Here is a 12,141-nt window from a genome sequence, read left to right on the forward strand (position 1 = left end):
AGTGATTTTTATTATTCCTACTTTACAACGGAGGAAAATGAGATCTTAAAAGTGTAAGTTACTTGTTCAAAAAGATCAAAGATCTAATGAAGTTTGATCCATCTCAGTCCAAACCTTATGCTTGGAGTATGGGGACTTTAAGTCAAGTCCCTGCATGGAATTAGGTACATCAAATACATAAGGTCTAACCTGCCTTTCTAAGGTCAAGTTGAGGAAAGGGAAGCATCTGGTATGGCAAGTACTCTCCAGTACAAGCGATTTACCTGGACTTCATTACCTTGTGTCAACCTAAAGTATAATGTTCCTTAAGTTGGCCTGATTCTGGAATCCATTATTCCCATAAACATAATCAATTTGTTTCTAACTCCAACATAGTCAAAGATTCCTGACTGTATTCTTAGTCTAATTAGTTGGTTTGATGTCCTTGACTTTGGACAATCATCTTGGTCCTAGTAATCTAAAAATTGTAAATAGCACTTAGTCGGATAGACACGAGTCTCTTCCTCTGATTCTAATTAGTTGCTGATATTTCTGTTCAGTGGGACTCAATTCTGACCAGTAAAATTTAGCAAGGCTTCTGCCAAGCATACAAGGATGATTTATGCCAGAGTGCAGGAACAGTTGAAATCCTAATTCTGTGTTACTTTAGATTTAAACTTAAGCTCTTAAATGTATACTCTTACCTTACTTAAACACTTTAAATATCAGCTTTCTCATCTGTAAACGAGGCAATAATGCCTATTGAGATGTCAACTAAGAAAATTAAATGATTTTTTGTCACATTTGTTAGCACCCAGTAAAATCGTAATATTAAAGGAAATCACAACAGGAGGGCAAAGAATAAAATGCATATGATCAACTCAGCGGATATAAGAAAGGCAGTTGATAAATTTATTTATTTATGAGTATTTTTCTTTTATTTATAAAAGTTTTAAAAATTTTGATATATTATGTACATTTAATGAAGTACATAAACTATAAGTGTACAGCTTAATAATTTTTACGTATGTGTATACCCGTGTAACCATCATTCAGATAAAACTCTCAAGTTAAAAAATCTTTATAAATGAGAAATAAAGGGAAATGTGCTTATAATAAAGAATATGTTTCTAAAACCAATAGCCAACATCATGTGTGTTGATGAAATACAATATCGATAGTTCCATTTAATTCAAAAAGAGAAAAATACACATTAATTCTACTATTTGGAACCTTTTTCTGGAAATTGTAGCCAATACTGTAATAAACGAAAAAAAACCTAAATATTTATTAGTAAATATTAGAAGGGAAGAAGTAAAGGTTGGTTACAGATCATGAAATTATAAAGCTGAGAAAATGCAAGGTAATCTATTTAAAAAACTCTTAGAAATAAAATGAATTTGATAAAGTGTCTGATTACAAGGTAAATTTAGAAAAATCAGTAACTCTTCTTGGTACCAGCAATAACTAGATGAGGAATTAGATCAGAAGACATACTAAGCATTTATGTATACTTCTCCTTTGATTCCATTCAAAATACAGTTAAGTGTAAAAAAATTTTTAAAGACTAAATCTACAAAATTTTAAGAACAAAGAAGCATGCAATTAATAGACCAGTAATTTTGAAGAATTTCTAGAAAACAAAAATTCAGTAGGAAGAAGGAGAGATGGGAGTCTAAGCCAGCAGCTCTTATTCTTTTCTCCCTTGCACATCTGTGTTTAGACAACTCAGTTTTCAAAATAAGGGAAACACAGCTATAAGGACCAAGAACCCCACTGCTTAGAAAGAAGCCTGCATCTGGTAGAGTCCACAGATGATGCAGATACTAGTAGGACCTGTGGTATGTCTCCAAAATCGGCTACCAAAAGCTTGAAGAATCACTTCTAAGAATGAATGGCTTCTTTTCTTTGACCATGGAAGCTCTGGAATCCTCCTGACCTGGAATTGGTCTAAGGAATACCTATGCCTCAGGCACCAAAAGAGAGATCTCAGTTCCACAACATGTTCACTGCTGGCTCATTGAACAGAAAACGTTTTTACAGTAACTTTTACTGCCTGTCAGTACGCTACTGCCCTAGTGACCTGAGCAGGCAGTCCTGCCTAGATATCAAGCAATTGAATATCTATTAACATAAATAGGCAGAGAAAATTCATAAGCCATTCAAGGGAACTTTAGTTTGGAGGAAGGAGATTAAGCTAAGAAGCCAGAATAGGTGGCTACTGTGGAGTTAGAACTAATGGAGGACACGGATGTAAACTTTAGTAAAAATATAATAAGAACATTTACAGAAATAAAATTACAGAAAAAAATTACTGGAACCAATTCTTTTCAGCTTAAAAATGTAATAAATCAATTAAAAAATAGGATAGTCATAACTGAAATGTAAATGTTTCAGGAAAGCAATGTGGTAGACATATCTATGGGACTTAGTATATGAATAATAGTCACTGCAGAATATGGAGTAGGAATGGGAAGGAGATAGATTAATAATAAAGAAATACTAGCAGAAAATGTTCCTAAAGTGAAGAATGAGTATGGCTTTGAATTGAAAGGACTGTCTGAGTCCTAGACAGGATTTTCTTTTGGAAGACATACTTCTTAGATATTATCTATCCAAGGATACAGAAAAAATTTTACAAGCTTCTAATATATATAGAAAAGAGAAAAGTGATTTGCTAAGGAAAGAGTCCAGCATTGGATGGCTCATATGCAACACAGAGACCTAGAAAAGGACAATAATTATCGATTATTCAAGGTAACAACTAAAAATCCTAAACCTAGCAAGGACCTTATTCATTTTTTTGATGAGATATTTTTAGACATGTAAAGACTCAGAGTTACATCATCCATGTACCCAACCTGGGGAAATGTTCTCTAGAAAGTACTCTGTGTAATCAAATGAAAATTAAATCATAACAAGGATTTGAGGATAGGGGAAGAACAAAAGAAGTAACGGAAACAATGATGAGCAATTATACTTGTATGTAGTATTTATGGTTAAATTTAGATAAGCATTGTGATACTAAGATTTATGAGATACCCCTTATTCTACGCAGTTAAGAGAATCCAATTGGCACTTTCAGTATTCTTCCTAGACATCTTTGTGCAGGTTCAAAAAATCATTAGTACATTTTCAATCAACAAGCAGTTACAGGCAACAGTCCTGCTAATTGTGTCACTAATACATAATGCAGGTACTTCTTTATCTAGCTTCTAATCTGTTACCTCTCCACTCTTCTAGCCTAAATTGTCTCTTTAGTGGCCTTAAGAACTCCTCCACTGGCTGCCCCATCACCTACTTCCAAAGCCAATACATATATTTTAGGTTTATGGTAATGTCTACCATACTATCTTTCAGTTTTCTATGTAGTCAAATTAGTCAATCTATTTCTCTGGCTTTTGGGAATTTTAGCCTATTTTTGAATAGTCTTTTCCAACCCATGATTATAAGAAAATTATCTGTATTTACTGATAATATTTAAAAGTTTTATTACATTTTTCCTTCACTCTTTATGCAGTTATATTTCTATGCATGTATTGTGTGAGATAATAACTTAATTTTTTTCTATAGAAATACGGTGTCTCAACACCATTTATTGAACTATCCACACTTTCCTTACTAATTTTAAATTTTGCATGATAAATAAATAAAAGGGGTTAAAATTGCACAGGAAGAACTACAATTGTCTTTTTTTTTATTGAAGTAGAGTTGGTTTACAATGTTGTGCCAATCTGCTGTACAGCAGAGTGACTCAGTTACACACATATAGACATTCTTTTTTTAATATTCTTTTCCATTTTGTTTTATCACAGGATATTGAATTTAGTTCCCTGTGCTGTACATTAGGACCTTGTTGTTTATCCATTCTAAATGTAATAGTTTGCATCTACCAACCCCAAACTCCCAGTCCATCCCTCCCCCTCCCCCCTCCCCCTTGGCAACCATAAGTCTGTTCTCTGTCTATGAGTCTGTTTCTGTTTTGTAGATATGTTCATTTGTGTCATATTTTAGATTCCACATATAAGTGATATTATATGGTATTTGTCTTTCTCTTTCTGACTTACTTCACCTAGTATGATAATCTCTAGGTCCATCCATGTTGCTGCAAATGGCATTATTTCATTCTTTTTTATGGCTGAGTAGTATTCCATTGTATATATGTACCACATCTTCTTTATCCATTCATCTGTTGATGAACATTTAGGTTGTTTCCATGTTTTGGCTATTGTGAACAGTGCAGCTGTGAACATAGGGGTGCATGTATCTTTTTGAATTATAGTTTTGTCCGGGTATATTCCCAGAAGTGGGATTGCTGGATCATATGGTAATTCTGTGTTTAGTTTTCTGAGGAACCTCCATAAAATTGTCTTTATTCACTGAAAACACAATTTTATGCATACAAAACTCTAAACCACCTACAAACAAAATGATTTAGAAATAAAAAGTGAATTTAGCAAGATTGCAGGATACAATACACAATACACAAAAATCAATTTTTTTTAATATAATAGCAGTGGGCAATTATAATTTGAAACTACAAAAATAATATAATTTACAATAGCATCAAAATGCATATGACTGTATCTACTTACCCTATAGAAATATGTACACAATTTGTGCACAGAGTATTTTATATGTGGGGTTATGAATAAAGGCATTCATTAAAGCATTATTTCCAAGAGGAAAAACACAGAAGAGACTTGTATGTATTTGTAACTAATCTGGCTAAATAAATAAAGCCATATTCACATGATGGAATATTAAGTAGCAGTTTAAAAGAGTGAAAAATTTTATAGATAATGATGTAAAAATCTCTGAGACAAAGTTAAAAAAAGAGGTCATAGGAAGCATGTAATACATTTAGCATGAAATTTTTATGTATAAATACATAGAGACACAAAAATATGGGTCTGGAACCATATAACAAGCTGTTAATAATGATTAGGTTTTGAAAATTGGAGGATAAGGTAGGTTGAAATGGAATCAATTTTTTTCTCTATTTTTCTATATCAATTTTTTTTCTCTATTTTTATATTAAGCTTTGCATGTTCATGTATTATTTGTGAAATAAACAGGAAATAAATAGGTAAAAATTTGTTCTAAGACAAAAAATTTGTTTTGATTTTTTTTTTTAATATTAATTTTAATTTTTTTGGCTGCACTACACAGCTTGTGGGATCTTAGTTTCCTGACCAGGGATTGAACCTGGGCCCTCAACAGTGAAAGCGCTGAGTCTCAACCACTGGACTGCCAGGGAATTACCCCCAATTTTGTTTTGAAAAGATAAAATTAAATATATAAAATAAGTGTCCATGAAGATGTAACTGGTACAAAACTTGCCCTCCCACCATGAAAAATTAGAAGACTGAACAAAATATATGAAAACTTATTTCTAGACATTGATGCAACAGACAGTGCAGGATTAGGATCTCTGAAAGAAAGGAAATAAATTACATTATCCGGACAATTACCCCATCTTTATTCCTGGAGGTAATTTCTGAACAAAATCCAAATTCTCAACAGCATAGCCTTCATAGTATCCAGCATCTATTCATAAATTACTAGTAGGAGAAAAATGTAGCAAACTAAGACCTGTAACAAGGAGGAGAAAAATCAGTTAATAGAAACAGACAAGATAATAAAATTAGCAGACAAGGATTTTTAAATAGCGATTCAGAATTTAAAGACTTAAAGGAAAATATGAGCATAATGAGAAGTTAAATGGAATATAAAGAAGAAGCAAATGAGACTTTTAGAGATTAAGAAAACACAGCATCTGAAAGAAATAATTCACTAGATGGACTAAACATCAGACTAAAATATTGCAAATAAAAGATCAATGAATTTGAAGACATACCAAATATATATTATTGGGTAGAGTATTCTATAAATATCAATTAGATCAAGTTGGTTGACAAATATTCACATTTTCTATATTGTTATGGATTTCCTGTACAGTTGTCCTATCAATTATTAGGGGAGACATGTTGCAATTCCCAACTATAATTGTGGATTTGTCTATTTCTCCTTTTAGTTTTGTCAGGTTTTGCTTCATGTATTTTGAAGCTTTATTATTAGGTGCATATGCCTTTAAAATGATCATATCTGCTTAATAGATATGATAAATTAACATTTTTATCATTGTAAGATGGTTTTCTTTGTGCATGATAATTTCCCTTACTCTTAAGTCTACTTTAAATAATATATTTTAAGCTATGAAAAGTGTTTGAAGAATTTAAAACAATATTGAGATGCCATTCTTGTGTGTGTGTGTATATGATCTCAAATTTACACAAAAGTTGCAATACAGAACAGAAGATACTTCTTTCAAAAACCAAATGGGGATGGGTTGCAATCTGATGCCTTGCAAATTCTTTTTCCATATGAGAACATTTTCTATATAACCACAATTCAACCATCAAAATCAAGAAATTAATATTTGTACATTTCCACCATCTAATCTTCAGACTCCAAACTTTGCCAATTGTCCCAATAATGTTATTTATAGCAAAAAATGTTGTTTGTTTTGTCTCTTTAGTTATTTTTAATATAGAGCATTTTCTCAAATTTTCTTCAATTTTCATGACCTTGACCCCTTTGAAGAACACAGATCAGTTATTTTGTGGAATTTCCCTCAATTTAAGTTTGTCTGATTTTTCCTCTATTAGATTCAGGGTATGTATGGCAGAAATATCACAGAAGTAATGCTCTGATCTTTTCAATACATCTACCAGGTACTGCATGATTTTGATTTGTCCAATTACTGGTGGGGTTCATTTGGATAATGTCATTAAGGTTATGTCTGCTAGGCTTCTTCACTATGATGTTCTTTTTTCCTTTGTAACTAACAGGTGTTTTTTAAAAGCAAGTAATTTGAAGCCGTCCCTCTTCTAACTTTCAATTTATTTAAATATTTTCTTATTTATATCGTTATGGGCTCATATGTTCCTATTTTAGTCAATGGGTTAAAATCCATTGCTCTATTTATCTTCATGCTAGCATTGTCCCAGATTTGTCTAATGGAAGCCACTAAAAGCTTCCTTCTCTGTCCTGATCATGGTAATACTCTCCTGCTTTCTGACACAAAAAAGTTGAGGCTAAGCTTTTACTTTTTCTGCCCCAGCCCTGGAGTTATCCATTTCTTCAAGGACCTCTTGTTTCTTTTAGTAGATGCCTGTGCCATTGGGTGTTGTTCTCAAGCCCTCTCAAGTGGACAGAGCTAGAAAATATGTGTATATATGCATTTGCACAGAGTTTACATCTATACTTTATCTATGTATCTATCTATCCATTCATCCATCCATGTAGATGTTGAAATCCATTGACAACTCTATTTCAAATCCAGCACTACAGAGTTCATTCTAATTTTTTTTCCCTTTTCTTTTATTTTTAATATATTCACTTATTTGACCAATCCCTCTGTTATGTAATCAAACTCCTGTCACCACAGCTGCTTTTTCTTTTAGGTATACCACTTTCCACCCTGTGTGGGGTCTTCCTCTCTGTGCTGAACTATCACCTCCCAGCCAACTTGGGTACTCTTTTCATCACTCTTGGGCTCTGATTCCCTGTCTGGCTGCCCTCCCATGTGTACCTTTTCTTTACCTTTCCTCAACACCCTAAAGCCAGGCCTCTCCATGGGAATACTCTCCTTACTCAGACTGGGACAACCTACCCCAGGGGTTGCCCCCCCCATGTGGATGCCCACCTTACCCCGCACAGGCTGTTATACCCAGGCTGAGCCATGGGGTCCTCCCCATCCCCCCACCTCCCAGCACAGATCTTTGCTTTTCTTGCCCACTGCTGATTTCTTTAGGACTTAATTGTTCAGGAAATGAAGTGAAGAGAAGTGAGAAGGAAGATGAAGAAAAGCAAATATGAAATATTTTAAAAGTACACTAACAGTATAAATCTACATGACAAACTATGATAATTCCTACTTTATGATCTAATGCTTATGTATTTGCAACCCATGATTCATTGAACTGTGAAGTAATAATAATAACGAGAGCTATTAATGAAAAACAAAACATGGCTTCTACCTTCTAAAATGTCGTATTTCTCATTATCAAGTAGTTATTGACCTCTTATTAGTAACATGGATGATAATCAGAACCCAAAGTAGAAAATAAGCATAATTCCTGCCTTTAAGGAGCTTGAAATCCTTTAAGACCTAATAGTGAAATGATATGGAAAAAAGTAATCATTTTACACATCAATATGTCTTATAACACAGGACAGCTACTATCGGAATTTTATTCCTAATGTCTAAAATAGCTACAAGTTATATGATAATGAAAAGGAAAGCGTATTGGGTTTTTAATCTAGTATTTATTTAGTAGCTAAGGTCAGACTAAGCATAGTATTTTGATGTGTAAAATGCATATTTTTTGCATATTACTGGAAAAATACTTAACCACACATTTTTTCATTTTTATTTATTGTCAGTTATTTTCTGGCCACTAATTACATACGTGCGCATAGTGTTATCCAGGGTTATAATACTTCTAGCTGATGATGAAGTGACTGGAAACTTCCAGCTTTTTCTCGATGTTTTATTACATTCCTGGTAATACTTTTGGTCTTTCATCATTATTAATTCACTTAGTATTCATTGTGATAATGCTGATCATAATAAATTTATTTCAAATTCATGTAGATGTCATGTTTTATTCACTGCTATAGGATTTTCATTGTAATTTGGAACTAATTAATATACCATTAAAATAAAGTGTTACCCACATTTTTCATTTTAAATATAAAATGTCTAGCAGTTCATGACATATTGTATGAGTATGCAGCATCCCAGTGGCAACCCAAGTATCTGTAAATTTCATTTTTAAGCAGTTAAAAAAATGGCAACAGAAAAATGTTTATAGACGTCAAATTTCAGCACATAACTTAAAACTTAACAGTAAGTTAACTACTAGTTATTTTAAAGCATGTCCCTTTAATTTAATGTATGGTTCTTATTAGTGTCATAGTATGCTTTTATTTATATAACTGTTAAAAAAAACCCAGAGATTTTGAATAACTCCAAAAAGAAATTATTTAATCTTCCTTTTGACTAGGTATTATATGTTAGCATTGTTACCAGGAGAGTTAAAAAAACATAAACTCAGGACAGATAATTTGATTGCTTATCTTCTATATTTCTTATGACAATTATAAGTAAGGCGTAAGCTCAAACTAATACACTAGTGAAAAGAAGTAGTAGGCATATCTGTATACCCTATATTTTTTCTCCCTCCTTTGCAAAGATAGGCAGTTGTTGATTGCTGCTGGTGAAGGACAGAAGAATGTTTTCAATAATTTAAATAGAGCATAGTTGACCCTTGAACAACATGGATTTGAACTGGCTGAGTCCACTTATACTCAGATTGTTTTCAACAAATACATTCTGCAGTGCTACACAATCCCCAGTTGGTTGAATCCGTGGATGTGGAACTGCAGATATGGGGGGTTGACTGTAAAATTATACATGGATCTTTGACTGTGTGGGGTGTTGGCTCCCATAACACCCACATTATTCAAGGGTCAACTGTATATTTAAAACTGAAAAACAGATCTACTATAGTTATATTAAATGTTAATGATAAAAAGGGTTAAATAACCATGAGAAACCGTTTTATCCCATTATCATGAATTTGACTTTACATCAACCTTTTTCAATAAATGTTTCTTTCCTTATCTTCTTTACACTCTATCGTCTTTGAATTGCCTGCTCTACTAGACATTGTGTTGCTTTATCTTTTCTGTTTTTGCCCTAAATGACATTTTATATCCTGCACTAGAATATCTTATTATTGGCTAGGATAAAATGTTAAAAGAAAAACGAAAGATTCCTTTTAACCCTGTAACCCCTTGAAACAGTGGCCTTGTTTTCATGACTTTTTCATGGCAGTTGACACTGTTTAATCATGATCTCCCTTTCCTGAAGCCTTTCCATTAACTCCTAGTGAACTGCAAAATACTTGTCTCTTATACTTGGGCCTTGTTTTTTGTTTTTTTTTCCCCCCTTATTTAACACCTTTCACTATAAATTGTTTTGAACCAAAGTCTGTTAAACTTTGGAGATGTGTGGTGCCAGTGCCACAGTGATGATATTCAGGGAGTCTAATATCCCTTAATATTATACACAAAATTCTGAGAACTGTTAAGAACTTTGCCTTCTGCCTTGGCTTCAGCTATTACTTACCATATCTTCCTTCTTTTCTTCCTTTCTTCCTTCTTCTTTTCTTTCTTTCTTCCATCGTTCCATGAACATTAGTTTAGCTCCTCCTATGTATCAGATACTTTAGTACATGTTGGGATACAGATATGAATAAAAGGCGAGCCTCTCAAGAAGATAAATGTTATAATTAGTATATAGAAGAAATTTCAGGGTATATAAAGATACATCTCTCTGGAAGTTGCAAAAGTCAGTTCAAGAAGAAGGTGTAGTTTTGTGATAGTTTGAGGTCAAGAGAACACAGGGCCTGTTCTGTGAAATATAGGAGTAGAACGGCTCTATCACAGGATTGAAGTGGTAAAAGAAGACCATGGGTGATTAAGTCTGAGCCAGAGCTGGGAGGACTTTGACATCTCAAGGGCTTTAGACTTCATTCAGAAGACTTGGGGTGTTTTGTGGGGTTGCCATGAAAGGATTTTAGGAAAAAATGGACTTGATTAGATTCATGTTTTAGAAAGACCATTCAAACAATAGCTTGAAGGATAGAGTAGAATAAAAGACTAGTGTCTAGGAAACAATGCTTTTGCAAATAACTAATCTTAGAAATATGAAGACATGAACTAATGCAAATAATTGGTTTTGCAGTTTTTGATTTGAGCAGTTGGGTGAATCATATTGTCTTTCATGAGAAATGGCTTGCAGAAAAGAGCTGTTCTAAGAGAGAAGAATAGAGGATGGGTGTGTGTGGAGGAGGGATGAGAGGAGTTATTTTAGATATGTTGAATTTGAAGTACCTGAGGAATATCCCAGCACAGATGTTAAGATGTTTTAGATATACAGATCAGGAGAGTTGCCCATCCTCTGAGAACCTACTCAAAATGCTTCCTTTGACTCCCGTCTTTCCCTACTCACTATTTCCTAAAAAAACAAACAAGAAAACCACTTTTCTACTTCTGAATTTTCCAGATCTTTCCTTCTGACATGGTATTTTACTTTTCTCATACGGCATTTCACTTTCGCATAATTTTATTTACTGTTGCTATTATTTTTCAGTTCTATTATTGGTTGGGCCAAAAGGTTCTTTCGTTTTTTCCATAAGATGGCTGTAGTAGCGCTTAGTTGTCTTTAACTTCATTCGAAACAATTCTGCTAGATTGTATGTGACAGCTGTCATATCAGTGTGCATTTAAAAAAAGACATCAAAATTGGTGAATTTTTGTGTAGCCATTTTAATATTGAAGATGGAAGAAAAAAAGCAACATTTTCAGTATATTATGCTTTATTATTTCAAGAAAGGTAAAATGCAACTGAAATGCAAAAAAAGATTTGTGCAGTATATGGAGAAGGTGCTGTGACTGATCGAACGTGTCAAAAGTGTTTTGCAAAGTTTCGTGCTGGAGATTTCTCGCTGGACGATGCTCCACAGTCAGGTAGGACAGTTGAACTTGATAGTGATCAAATTGAAACAATAATTGAGAACAATCAATGTTATGTCACACAGGAGATAGCCAACATACTCAAAATATCCAAATAAAGCGTTGAAAATCATTTGCACCAGCTTGGTTATGTGAATCGCTTTGATGTTTGGGTTCCACATAAGTTAAGTGAAAAAACCTTCTTGACCATATTTCTGCACGTGATTCTTTACTGAAATGTAATGAAAACGTTCCGTTTTTAAAACAATTTGTGACGGGCGATGAAAAGTGGACACAATACCGTGGAATGGAAGAGATCATGGGGCAAGCAAAATGAACCACCACCAACCACACCAAAGGCTGGTCTTCATCCAAAGATGGGGATGTTTTGAATATGGTGGGATTGGAAGGGAGTCCTCTATTATGAGCTCCTTCCAGAAAACTAAACGATTAATTCCAACAAGTACTGCTCCCAGTTAGACCAACTGAAAGCGGCCCTCGACGAAAAGCTTCCAGAATGAGTCAACAGAAAACACATAATCTTCCATTAGGATAACGTAAGACCACATGTTT

General features: G+C 33.6%; 1 protein-coding gene across 4 annotated transcripts in view; it reads left to right on the top strand.

Moving 5' to 3' along the window:
- Positions 1 to 12,141, top strand: part of SPATA17 (spermatogenesis associated 17) — a 192,379-nt gene that overhangs the window by 4,694 nt on the left and 175,544 nt on the right. The window contains exon 2 of one of the 4 annotated variants that reach the window (XM_082395110.1): positions 6,651 to 6,716. The exons of the other annotated variants lie outside the window; for them this stretch is intronic. The gene's annotated coding sequence lies outside the window, so the exon portion shown is untranslated. The remainder of the gene's footprint in view (positions 1 to 6,650; positions 6,717 to 12,141) is intronic. 4 annotated transcript variants of the gene reach the window in all.

The sequence above is a fragment of the Balaenoptera borealis genome (genome assembly GCF_965194805.1).
Source record: "Balaenoptera borealis genome assembly, chromosome: 1".
Taxonomy (NCBI): Eukaryota; Metazoa; Chordata; class Mammalia; order Artiodactyla; family Balaenopteridae; genus Balaenoptera; species Balaenoptera borealis.